Here is a 12,509-nt window from a genome sequence, read left to right as displayed (position 1 = left end):
TAAACTTTTTAGGTTTTCGTTAAATGGGTCGGGTATGTGTCAGTATAGGTCGGGTCGGGTATGGGTCAAAAATTTTGCTTACTATAATAAATGGGTCGTAAACGGGTTAAATGGGTCGATTTGGGTCGGACCATTTTATGACCCGACCCAACCCGACCCGACCCACCGTTTAACGGGTCTACGAACCACTGAATATTTTCTCATTCTGAAGAGATGGGAAGCAATCGAGTGCTTCGGTCACTAAAATAAAATATTAAAAAGTATTTCCCGCTCGTTTCGTTTAAACTCCACGAGAACTCCTTCCACATCCTTCCTTGACCTTTGCACGTTTCTTCCTTTGCTCCAAATCCTTAATATTCCCTCGTTGTCACTGCTCTCTGCCCGCACGCCTCCAAAACCCTAACCCCATGCCCATGGCCATGGTCATTCTCAGTGATTGACGAGCTGACCTCCTCAAAGTTGGCGGGGAGTGCATGATTGATGTGAATGCTACAACACCAATAGGACCTTCAGATTTCGATGGGTACTGACGTGGTTTAAACAATTGGTATTTGATAAGGACAACATGGAGGAAGCACATGGTGGGGCAGCCAAGGAGAAAAAATGAAATCCCACTAGATGTAAAACTGTCCCATTCCGGAATTGATAAGCTCTAAAGTCTTTTCAGTTGTACATCCGAATGTGACAAAAAAAAATTATGATTGAAGTTATTAATCACTTTATGAGTCAAAAAAATACTCTTGAGCAATATCAAATTCATTTAACTAACGGAAGACCAAATTTGTTCTCCGATAGCTTTAGCTTTGATTATTACTCTACTAAACTTTTGTTTTAGTAAAATGAAAGTCCGAAAGTTTTTTCATAGAGTTTTTTAGAATCATACTCCTTCCATTTGAATTGAAATTGAGCTTCCTCCAATATAGCTTAAAAGCTTCAGGAAGAAGAGAAAGCAAGTGGGATCCCATTGCCTAACTCCTACTCTTTTTAAAGGAAAAGAGAGATTTTTCATGTTAGATGTGGGTCTTAACTATTAAAGACCTTTATTCCTTCACTGTAGAAATATCAAGGAAATAAAAAGGAAATACCTTTTTGAATGACCTTTGGGTAGGTTATTGAACTTAGAAGCCACAAGATTGGGTTAAATATGTAGAGAGAGTCACGCGCTAGTTTTGCTGCGAAATTTGGTCAATAAGAATGATTCCTTGAGGCATCGTTCTAGCTAGTCAAAGTTGACAATTGCTTATGTTTCTTAACGCGAAAAATCACTGAACTTTGTGGTGCAGAAATTTTGGGATTAAAATCAGCTTTTGCCCCCCAAATAAATGTCAAATTCATTCAAAGTCAAGTCAACAAAAGCATACATCAAATTTTGGCAATTGATGGATGTATGAATTTGAGGTTTTACTCTCTATTTGTTATATGTGCACTAGTTTATGCTTTTTCATAGTATTAATTCAATATAACGGAAATTAACAGAAATTAAATTTGTCATAAATATGTCTTTGAGATTCTTTGTGTTATTATGAGTATACTAATTTGAGATTTTCCGTGATATTGACTCTAAAAACAATAAGTTAGAGAAAAACAACTTGGCAAGAAGGAATCATTAAACTTATTTTCTTGCTACCTTTTGAAGTGAGATGAACATACTTTATTAATTCTCAATTTTTTTGCATTCCCAAAGCACGATCATATCTATATTTTGCAATATGGTTTTCATAATTTCTATCTTAATTTCTTTGTAATCGTTGTTATTTTTATGGATTATAGAATAAACGAAGACGATATCAATTCCAATTTATTAGTCATTCCGTGTTACTTTTAACAATACAAGCCGCATTTAGTGGATTCACTTATTACCAATTATGATAAAATCAGTTTTTTTTTTTTTAAACTTGTTTTCACCGTAATCAAATTCTTCTAATTCTCTTTATCTAAAATTGAAATTCCAAAAAGCATTTTCCTGAGACAAAAAAATTCTCGGTGAGATAAAGACACCCTAAGAGTTTTTTTTTTTTTCTATTTTCATATGACAATAAATGATCGGAGGAAATGGTGTGATGAAATTATCGATGAATATGAGAATTGAAGATTGATTTGTTACCATGTAAATTTTGCGGGTGAATGGGAGAACGATGGCCCATTGTTGGATTTTACAGAGTGATCTAGTGACATTTTTCCTTCTTTTTGATGAAATCCCTATGTTTATGGAAGTATGACTTTGAGGGACAAAGTTACCAAATGTTTGAATCATGGGTGTGATTCCTTCTTGGAGCAAAGCTGGTTCATCATGGACTATTGGGAGTCCAAGTCTTCGTAGACTTTGACTTGGGTCAATCATTGGTGTTAGTCCTCTTGCACCTCCCCGCACGCTGTTCTATCTTATTCTTTTCTCTTTTTCTGAAAGTGGTAGCTAATGCTAATACCCCCGTTAAGACGAGGCATGGGGAGCTTAGGCTTTAGATTGTTGGCCTCCCCATCAAAATCATATCGACCGGTCTCATGCAATTCTTAATTTAGTGATTGTATTTTGATGCAATGCAAAACTATATATATGAGGCTCATTCCATTTTCATTTTCATTTAGTTAAATTAGACGGTTCTAACCTTTTATTGATTGATTTTCATGACATGATTGGCTGGTGTTTGTTTGCAAGTATTTTTATATTTTCTAAATCGATTTTGTGGTGACTAAACACTCCATGTTTCACAATAAAAAATAAAATCTTGCTAGATTTAGAGGTGTAAAATTATTCAATTCCAAAGTTCATAAGTTCTTAAGTCTTTTCAAGCATAAATCCGAATCTGACCAAAAAAAATAAAAATTAAAGTTATTAATCACAATGACTCAATGAGTTAAAAAAGACTCTTGGAAGTATCAAATTAGTTTTCCAATAACTTTAGCTTTGATTATACTCCACTAAATTTTTGTTTTAGTAAAAACGAAACTCCAAAAGTCTCGTTGTAGATTCTTTTAAAATCAAACTCCTTCCATCCAAATTGAAATTGAATTTCCTCCGTTGGCTCAAAAGCTCAGGGAAGAACAAAACATAGGTGGGATCCATTGCCTAAACTCCTCTTTTTTTGAAAGGAAAAGAAAGATTTTTCGTAGAGAGATGGGTCTTAATTATCAATACCTTTGTTCCTTCACTAAAGAAATATTAAAAGGGAAGATTTTTTTTTTAATGACTTTTCAGGAGGAGGTCGCTAAACTCGGAAACCAAAGGTTTGGATGAATATGGAGAGAGTTGTGGGCCAGTTTTGCTATAGAATTGGTCAGTAAGGGTACTTCCTCGAAGCATCACTGCAGCTGGCCAAAGTAAATTATTTACATTTCTTAACGCGGAAAATTACTGAATCATATGGTTTAGAAATTTCATTGAGAATCGATTTTTGCCCCCAAATAATTCATTCGGAGTCAAGTCAACAAAAGCTAAAAGGACCCATGTGACCATCGGCAATTGACAGCACCTAGGGGGCGGCGCGGTTCCGGGTTACCAGGGAACCGAACCGAACCGGAGGAGGGTCCGGTTCGGTTCCCGGTTCCAGTTCCGATTCCTTTTTTCTAGGAAGCGAAACCGGAACCGGAATCGGAACCGGAATCGGAACCGGTTTCGGAACTGGAACCGGTTACTTAGGGCAGAAAAAGCGGATGCCCCTCTCTCTCTCTCTCTCTCTCTCTCTCTCGGTGCCCAGTTGCCCGTAGCCGCCCCTTCTCTCTCTCGGACTCGCCCGGTCGCCGCACCGCCCATCTCCGCGCCACCGTATCTTCTCCACACCGCACCACCCAGTCGCCCGTAGCCGCCCCCTCTCTCTCTCTCTCAGACTCGCCCAGTCGCCGCACCGCCCATCTCCGCGCCGCACCAGCCATCTCCACGCCGCACCGCCCATCTCCGCAAGTTGTGAATAGGAAATGTAGAGCAGCTCTGTTTTTTTTTTTTTTTTTTTTGTGTCTGTTCCTTTTTTTATTTTTTATTTCTTTTGGTCTCATCTTGGTTTCAAGATAGTCTTGATTCGTTATGATCGTAGTGTTTCTTGGGATTGTTGATTGGGAGTGGTCGATTTTCGATACCAAGTTTTTCTTGAAGAAAAGTAAGAGGCATTGGACACCCAATTGACATTCTTCTTCCTTATGCAGATAGAAGTCATGTAGATATGTTCTTGCGCATATTTTATGGTTGATTTCATTGACTTGCATGGTTTTTAAGCTGCCTTTCTTGAGGTTCTTGTATTCATCCGAAACAGGAACGATACAAAAAGGAGAAGGCAACTCTTTACCTCAACTGCTCATCTGTGATTGGTGTAACCTGTTGTACTAATCATACCTCTAGGGTTTTAATGCAAAGTAAGGAAAAACGAAAAAGATGATCCACTGAGGTGGGAGTGGTGCTCTAAGTCTAGTCTAGTGTACTGTTCTCGAGAAAAACAGCTCGACCTTCGATGTTCTAGTAACTTGTATGTAATGTTCTAGTTGAATTTTGGCTTCGGCCTCTAAATTAAATTTGTAAAGGACTTCTTGGAGTATAACATACTCAAATTTGGGACAAAAAAAACAAGTATAAGTGAGTGAAATCGTTATTCTTTGGAAAGACTGGATCTGGAGATTTTGGGACCGACCCTTGATGAATGCATGGACTGTAAGGCAACCTTTTTGTCGAAATTTCACTTCGGTTTCTTAACAAAAGTTGTAAAGGACATCCTGAGGTACAACATATCAAAAATTTATAGAAAAGAAACAAGAATAGGTAAGTGAAATCGTGGTCCTTTGGAGATGGTTAGATCTGGAATTACGGTAGTACGAACAGGGATTTTAACCGTCCATATTTAATTATCTAGGACGAATTTGACTCCGATGTTTTCATGAAGTATCTACCTTATGGTCTTAGCTATCACATAGTCGAATTTCATAATTTTTTAAGGTCATTTGGGTATTTAATCGGAAATGTTTCTAAAACTGTGCAACCTGATGTGTTCGGTTCTTGTAAGTTGCAATGCGTGGACTATATCATTTTGTATGAGGTTCTTTTGGAAATGTGTTCTGCATGAAATATCTCTCTTCATGTCTTTCCTACAACATATTTAAATTTCTTAATTTTTGTAGTTCATTTGCCTATTTAACCAAAAATGTTTCCAAAACTGTGCAAGTAGAGAATAGGAAAAGTAAATCGATTTTATCTTTTAATCCAGAACGAATTGGACTACGATTTCCTCATGAAACTTGTACCTCTAGGTCTTAAATACAACGTGTCCAAAATTTTGAATTTTCTGAGTTTATTTAAGGGTTTAATCGAAATTGTTTTCAAAAATTTTACCTCTAGACATTCTTGTTCTAGTGGTGTTTTATTTCTACTTTCTAGTTTGCTATTTGTTTTGAAATTTCTAATTATATTCTATTATTGTTGTGCAGTGTGAAGTTAATGTATCCAGATAACATGTCAATGGAGGTGGAGGGACGTGAGGAGATGACTCCGATTACGGAATTTGAGTTTTCCAACGATGAAATTGAAGAAGAGGCACTCCCTACCTCGAGTGCCATAAATAAGGTACCCGGTTCTTATCTTTCTCATGATAAGAAACATACATCCGAATGTTGGAATTATTATTCGAAAATTAGTGATAAGGATGGAAACATATATCAAGTGAAGTGCATTCATTGTGGGTCAATGCTTAAGTACCGTGTTGCTAACGGTACTTCTACAATGAGGAAGCACTTGACCACATGCAAGAGGTTTTCCTGTAATTTAGATAAGAGGCATAAATTTTTTGTACCACGTAATGTTAACATGGCTGGCAAGGGAGGATGAGATTCTAGTACTGGTAGCGTCTTATCAACATGGGCATTTAATCAAAAACGTTATAGGCTAATGCTTGCTTAGTTCATCATCCTTGATGAACAACCTTTTTCCTTGGTTGAGCGTGTTGGATTTCGTGAATATGTTAGTGAGTTATAACCCCTCTTCAAACATATATCACGTTTCACAGTGACAAAAGATTGCATGAAGTTATTTTTATGTAAAAGAACTTCTTTGAAGAATTATTTTGGAAAAATTAATTCTAGGATCGCACTCACGACCGATATATGGACTTCCAATCAAAATCTGAATTACTTGTGTCTCACTGCACATTTTATTGATGAAAATTGGAAGTTGCATAAAAAAATCATCAATTTTGTGGTGATGCATAGTCACAAGGGTAAGGAGATTGGAAAATTGGTGGAGGGATGCATTGAGGAGTGGGGAATAGAAAAAAATGTGTCGACAATTACCGTGAATAATACTAACTCGAATGATGTTGCAGTTAGCTATTTGAAGGATAAACTTTCGAAACAAAAGTCGTTGATATTATATGGTAGTGTTTTGCACATGAGGTGTACAGCTCATATATTAAATTTGATTGTGAGAGATGGCTTGACTATGGTACGTGACTCTATTGCACGTAATCGAAATGTGGTTAGATATGTAAAGAGTTCTCCCACAAGAGCCCAAGTATTTCAATCTTGCATTGAGAAATAAAAGATCACTTATAAGGGTTTGGTAGTTCTTGATGTCGCCACTAGATGGAACTCCACTTACCTCATGTTAGATACCGCCATAAAGTTCAGAAAAGCTTTCGAAAGGATGGAAGATCACAATGCATCTTTTGTAAGTGAACTTAATTATGAAACTCCTAGTGAAGATGATTGGGAAAATGCTATTATTCTTTCGGATTTTCTCAAAATATTCTACGATGCCACCAATCAGATGTCTAGGACTTCATATGTTACTTCAAATGATTATTTTGAAGGGATAGCTCTTTTGTATAGAAATTTGAAAGATGTGATCAATGCTTCGGATCCTAAGCTTCAAGATATGAGTGTGAAAATGAAAGAAAAATTTGACAAATATTATGGAAGCTTGGATAAAGTGAATATGATTGTGTTGATTGCGGTTATGTTAGATCTTAGAGCCAAGTTAAATTATGTGAGTTTCTTGTATGGACAAATTTATGATGATGAATCAAAAATTAAAGAGATGCATTACAAGGTGAATGATACATTGGAGCGTTTGTATGAATTTTATGAGCAATCTTCTCTTACTTCAAGTGATCAAGATTTTGGTGGCCATAATTTGGGTGTAAGTAGTAGTAGTTCAAATTCAAATACCGATACAAGTGATAGCGAAGGAATAAAGAAGCATAATGCCCAAGTTTGGAAGAAAATGTTTTTCTACTCGAATGAACAGGGGAGCGATGGCAACAAGTCCGAGCTTGATGAGTATCTTCAAGAAAAAAATGAAAAGGATCTTGGTATTGACATTTTGATTTGGTGGAAGAATAATGGCTCAAAATATAAGATCGTTTCCTTGATAGCTCGATATATTTTGTCAATTCTTGTAATTACCGTTGCTTCAGAATCAACTTTTAGTACATCGAGTCGTGTGCTTGATGGCTTTCGGAGTTCTTTAACTCCAAAAGTAGTGAAAGCTTTGATTTGCACTCAAGATTAATTGAGAGCTGCTCGTGTACCGCTTGATGTTGAAGAGTGTATTGAGAACGCAGAACAATTTGAGTTGGGTAAGTAATGTTTATATCTTTATATATTGTAGTTCTTTTTGTATATCTGATAAGTGAATATTTTATTTAATCTCTTCATCTTTTTTTTTCAGATATGGTTGGTCTTAATGCGGAGATTATGGTCGATAAATAAAGTTGGTGGTATCGCACTTGCAATGGATCCAACAGTTGAGAAGTCAAGCAAGGTTTTTTGTTGGCTTATTGATGAGCAACTTTGTTTGTCGTAATTTTAATGCAAGCTCCTTTTTATGTACATTGAATTTTTGAACTATGTTGTCAAAAAATTTAGGAGCCTTTAGATGGGCAAAATGACATGCTTCATGGAGTATTATCGATATTGATTTTTTTTTTCTGTGTCTTTACTTAGGATTTTGATTGATTTGTATTTATGTATTTGCAAGGTTTTGCTGTGCCAAAGGAATTACATGGAAATGTTGCAGAGTTCACACTATGGAGTAGATAAAAATTTGAGATCTTATTGGCACTTCTAGTTTTTCATCTCTTTAGAAACTTCTTTGGAAACTTCTTATTAGTTTTGATTATGTATGTCCAAATTCTTGACAATTGGCATTGGTATGTTTGCTAAGATGTGGGAAGTTACCGTGTAGTATACGCGTACATTATAGTTTTTTTTTTGGTAACGTGCGTATACGTTATATTTTTTTTGGTAACGTGCGTGCACGTTATAGTTTTTTTGGTAATGTGAGCATACGTTATATTTTTTTTGGTAACGTGCGCATACATTATAGTTTTTTTTTTTTTGGTAACGTGCACGTACGTTATAGTTTTTTTGGTAACGTGCGCGTACGTTATATTTTTTGGGTAACGTGCGTATATGTTATAGTTGAAATATGAAAAAAAAAAAAAACATGTTGGAACCTGGAACCTGTGACAAGGTAGTTTCAGGTTCTCGGTTCCCACGGGTAGGTTCCAGGTTCCTCATTTTAAGGAACCTATACCCGATGGTAGGTTCTAGGTTCCAGACGGAACCGAACCGGAACCTGAAACCGTTCACCCCTCAGCACCCGCTCTATCCAATCCATAATCACAAGATTCACAACTCTCTTTTTCCTCTGTTTCACTGCACACGATTCATGTGTATTTGTCTTTTTGTGTGCTGCCAAAATACTCAAATGCCCTCATGGTGAGGAATTTATTTATCTTTTCTTTTTGGGTATTGATTTTAATGATAATTAGGCTGAGGGTTGAGGGCCTCTCTCCGTTGCTTAGAAAATCGAGTAAACTCACTAAGGTTATAAGCTCTGAATGGAAAGAAAAAAGAGATGAAGGCATAGAAGATAGACTCAAGTGAGCGAGACGTTAGCTCGCCAATGGATTGAAGCATGAAGTTGAGGGCTTATGATGCTAATGGGGGGCAGCAAATTCAATGGCAGCAAGTAGCAAATGATAGCAAGCGGTGATTCCCTAAAAATTCATAACCTTTATATTCATTGCAATGCCAATTATCCAAACTGTTTTTCATATCATCAAAATCCGAAAACTTCTATGGTAACCAAAAAAAAAAAATGTTCCGTCAAAGTTTGTTCCAAAACGGATGTTGAAAATCCGACATGGCGGTTTGCTTGATCAATGATGAGCTTAAAACTGCACATTTCTTCCTTGTCTCTAAAACCCTAACCCAACCCCATGCCCCTCAAAATTGATGAGCTGACCTCCTCAAAGTTGCAGGCCAGTGCATGAGCAATGTGAATATGCCAACCCCAGCAAGACCTTAAGATCTCGATAGGATACAAATGTTGACTAAACGAACTAATTGATATTTTGATAAGGAGAACATGAAGGAAGCCCGTGATAGTGGAGCCAAGAAGGAAAAATAAAATCTTGCTAGATCATGACGTGTAAATAATTCTCATTTCAGAATTAATAAGTTCTCAAATTTTTTTAGACATTGATCGGAGCATGACAAAATAAATTTAATATTAAAGTTATTAATCATGTCATGAGTCAAAAAATTCCTCGGAAGTATCAAAATCCTTGAATTGAGATCAATGAAAGATCAGTTTGTTTATGATAATTTTAGCTTTGATTATACTCCCTTAGACATTTGTTTTAGTAAAACGAAACTCCAAAAGTCTTGTTGCAATTTTTTTTAAAATCAAACTCCTTCCATTTGAATCAAAATTGAGCTTCCTCCATTATAGCTTGAAAGCTCTAGGAATAAGAGAAAACAGGTGGGCTCCCAACTGCCTAACTCCTACTCTTTTTTAAGGAAAAGGAAGACTTTTCGTACAAATGAGGGCCTTAACTATCAAAGCCTTTGTTCTTATATCACAAATCATGGGCCACAGGATTGGCTGAATATGCAAAAAGAGTCGTGGGCCAGTTTTGTTGCCAAATTAGTTAATAAGGATGCTTCCTCAAAGCATCACTCCAACCTATCAAAGTTGAAAAATTATTAACGTTTCTTTGATGTGGAAAATCACTTACTATGTGGTGCAGAAATTTTGGGGATGAGAATCCACTTTTGCCCCCAAATGAATGGGTGGATTCATTCAAAGTCAAAGTCAACAAAAGTAGAAATGCAACTTCAAACAAGTTTGTTTCCCCCCAAAAAAAAAAAAAAAAACCAAATCTTAATCAAGGCGAACTCTAATCAATCCAGTTTAATGGGTTAAGATGGCCTAGGCCCAAATTGACAAAGAATCATGAAGCTTGGTGGAGTTATCGGGCTTGATCTTCATCCAAGACACTCCCCTAGCAATCAATCAAATTATAAAAATCACATTTATTCCGAGGTGAAGCAACCTTTGCATTTAACTCCTATAAATCCATGCTTTGTGCTGATTATTATACAAAATACTATTAAAATAGAGTACACAAAACCAATTTGTACGCACAGTCTTGTGTTAATGTAGATGGGAAAAATTATTCACGAGTCTTGTATTAGAAATTTGGGCCACTAACAAGTCCACTCACAAATCTAATGTGACCTATTAAATCCCATTTGGAATCCAACTCAATTAGCATTTTCAAATTCCCAATCAAGCTCGAAGCCTCTTTAGTGATTGGCAAAAGTTTTGTGAAGCCTCTCCAGTGACTATAAAGATTAAAAGAATATATATTGACTCCTCTTGATCTCAAGTATGAAAGTACTCTATTTCAAATATTTTTTTTGAAGCTGTGGCTCTTCATTATCTCAGTTAATGCTTGTGGATTATTTGTTACAAAAAGTATAAAAAGAGGCAAAAGATAAGAACTTGTAGGTGCAAGATTATTCCATTTTAAATTTTTAGACTTGGAAAAAGTTTTGCCACACTTCTATTAATTTGAAATATGATGATTGGGTCATTATTTCAAATTTTGTGTTTGTTATTGCCATAGAGGTGATGCCACAAGTGCTGAGATGCTTTCATCCACATTGTAACAGCTACTTTAAAGTTCTCCTACATAAAGTATGGGCATCGACCGGTTTCAAATTCAGTAAGACAAAGTAGCAATTTATAAGGTATCTCAAATAAATCATCACATAATAAATTGACAAAATAATGCACTTGGAGTTTATATAATTTGACTTGACCTCATTAGGTAAGTTGATTGGCAATTCAAAGCCATTAAAACATCTAAAACAAACCAAATTAAAACAAAGAAAATCTGAACAAGGGTACTTGCAGAACTATCACTAGTCAACATGCAAAGTGAACTTAAAAAGAAGATTTACATAAACCTCTTCGTTACACATATGCACAACAGAATGGGAAGCACCTCTTATCAAAAAAAAAAAAACTCAACGGAGCAGGTGTCCATTCTTTTCTCTTTTGCAGAAATTTGCCAAATTTGATCAGGCAACTCTAGAATGTGTTGAGTCTTCAAATCTCCGGGGGTGGATGCCTATTCATTTTAATTTCCACTTTGAAACATTAGAAACTTTAGGATAAAGTTGCCAGAGAAGATAGACAAATTGTCCGGTGATTCCGACCAACCAGATCACCACTATGATGTGAATGAAAAGCAATCAGTTTCTTCAAGCCACTCAATCGGCCAATTTGTCCAGTCAGTGGAGCTCGTTCAGCTCAAAAGTTTAAAGATTCTCCAGACTTTCAAGGCTTTGACTCTCTGTAATTGCACAATACTCAATTAAAAGTTTTTACAGTTTCTTCAAGGTTGATAGGTCTATTAATGTACGCACTAATAGGAAATGTCTACTACATATGGACGGTAAACTTGAGGAAAGCCTCGGGAGGCACTGCAGACATTCCGACAGAGATCAACCTTGTAGAGATGAGAAAGTTGCGGAATATCTAGTGATAAGGTGGTCATTATCGAAGAGGACAACTTTAAAGACTCCAGTCTGTTTAACCTACCAATCCACCGGGAATAGAAGACCTTCTGACTTTCTGGGAGCCTCGATAATTGGTTATCTCAGCACATGTCAATTTCAAGATCTTACAAGATGAATATCTCCAAGATATCATTGGGATTTCTATTAGCAAATTTTCTCTAAGCTCTGCATCTTCTCGCCTTTCTAGCTTCCATACTGCACAGGTCTAAATGCTGCAGCCCGTGACCTACCATTTCATCTGTGCAAGTATTCCGTTAATGCCATTCTCATACAATCTTATGAGCCAATTCAATCCAGCAAGCTAGTAATTCCTCATCTTCCCTTGTATACCTGCAAAAAAGCATACAAATAGAACTTAAGAAAGCAGTTAACTTATATTTGCTGGAGATATCCTGTTGGCAAGATAATTGCATAAATCAGAGCAAAACAGAACAATACAATAAAGGGTGTCCCCAGTGCAAGAGGTTCCCACCTAGACAAGGGTCGGTAAGGGATGTCAAAAATCTCTACTTAGTCAACACCAACATAAGTACTTGGAGTATTATAACTGTCAGTGATAAGGAATCATGTCAACACCAAGAACATTTACAATCCCACATTATTTAGCATTCTGAAATTGCAGCAAACATTACAGCTTCTCCAAGTCAAAGCAGGGGTAC

General features: G+C 36.4%; 1 protein-coding gene across 1 annotated transcript in view; it reads right to left on the bottom strand.

Moving 5' to 3' along the window:
* Positions 1–11,905: 11,905 nt before the first annotated feature.
* The window catches only part of LOC120287687 (ISWI chromatin-remodeling complex ATPase CHR17-like), a 71,163-nt gene continuing 70,559 nt past the window's right edge, over positions 11,906–12,509 (bottom strand). Inside the window, exon 5 of the transcript XR_005545929.1 lies at positions 11,906–12,180. The gene's annotated coding sequence lies outside the window, so the exon portion shown is untranslated. The remainder of the gene's footprint in view (positions 12,181–12,509) is intronic.

This window comes from Eucalyptus grandis, chromosome 8, assembly GCF_016545825.1.
Source record: "Eucalyptus grandis isolate ANBG69807.140 chromosome 8, ASM1654582v1, whole genome shotgun sequence".
Taxonomy (NCBI): domain Eukaryota; kingdom Viridiplantae; phylum Streptophyta; class Magnoliopsida; order Myrtales; family Myrtaceae; genus Eucalyptus; species Eucalyptus grandis.
The sequence above is the reverse complement of the archived record's forward strand: the minus strand, read 5'-3'. Positions and strand labels throughout refer to the sequence as shown.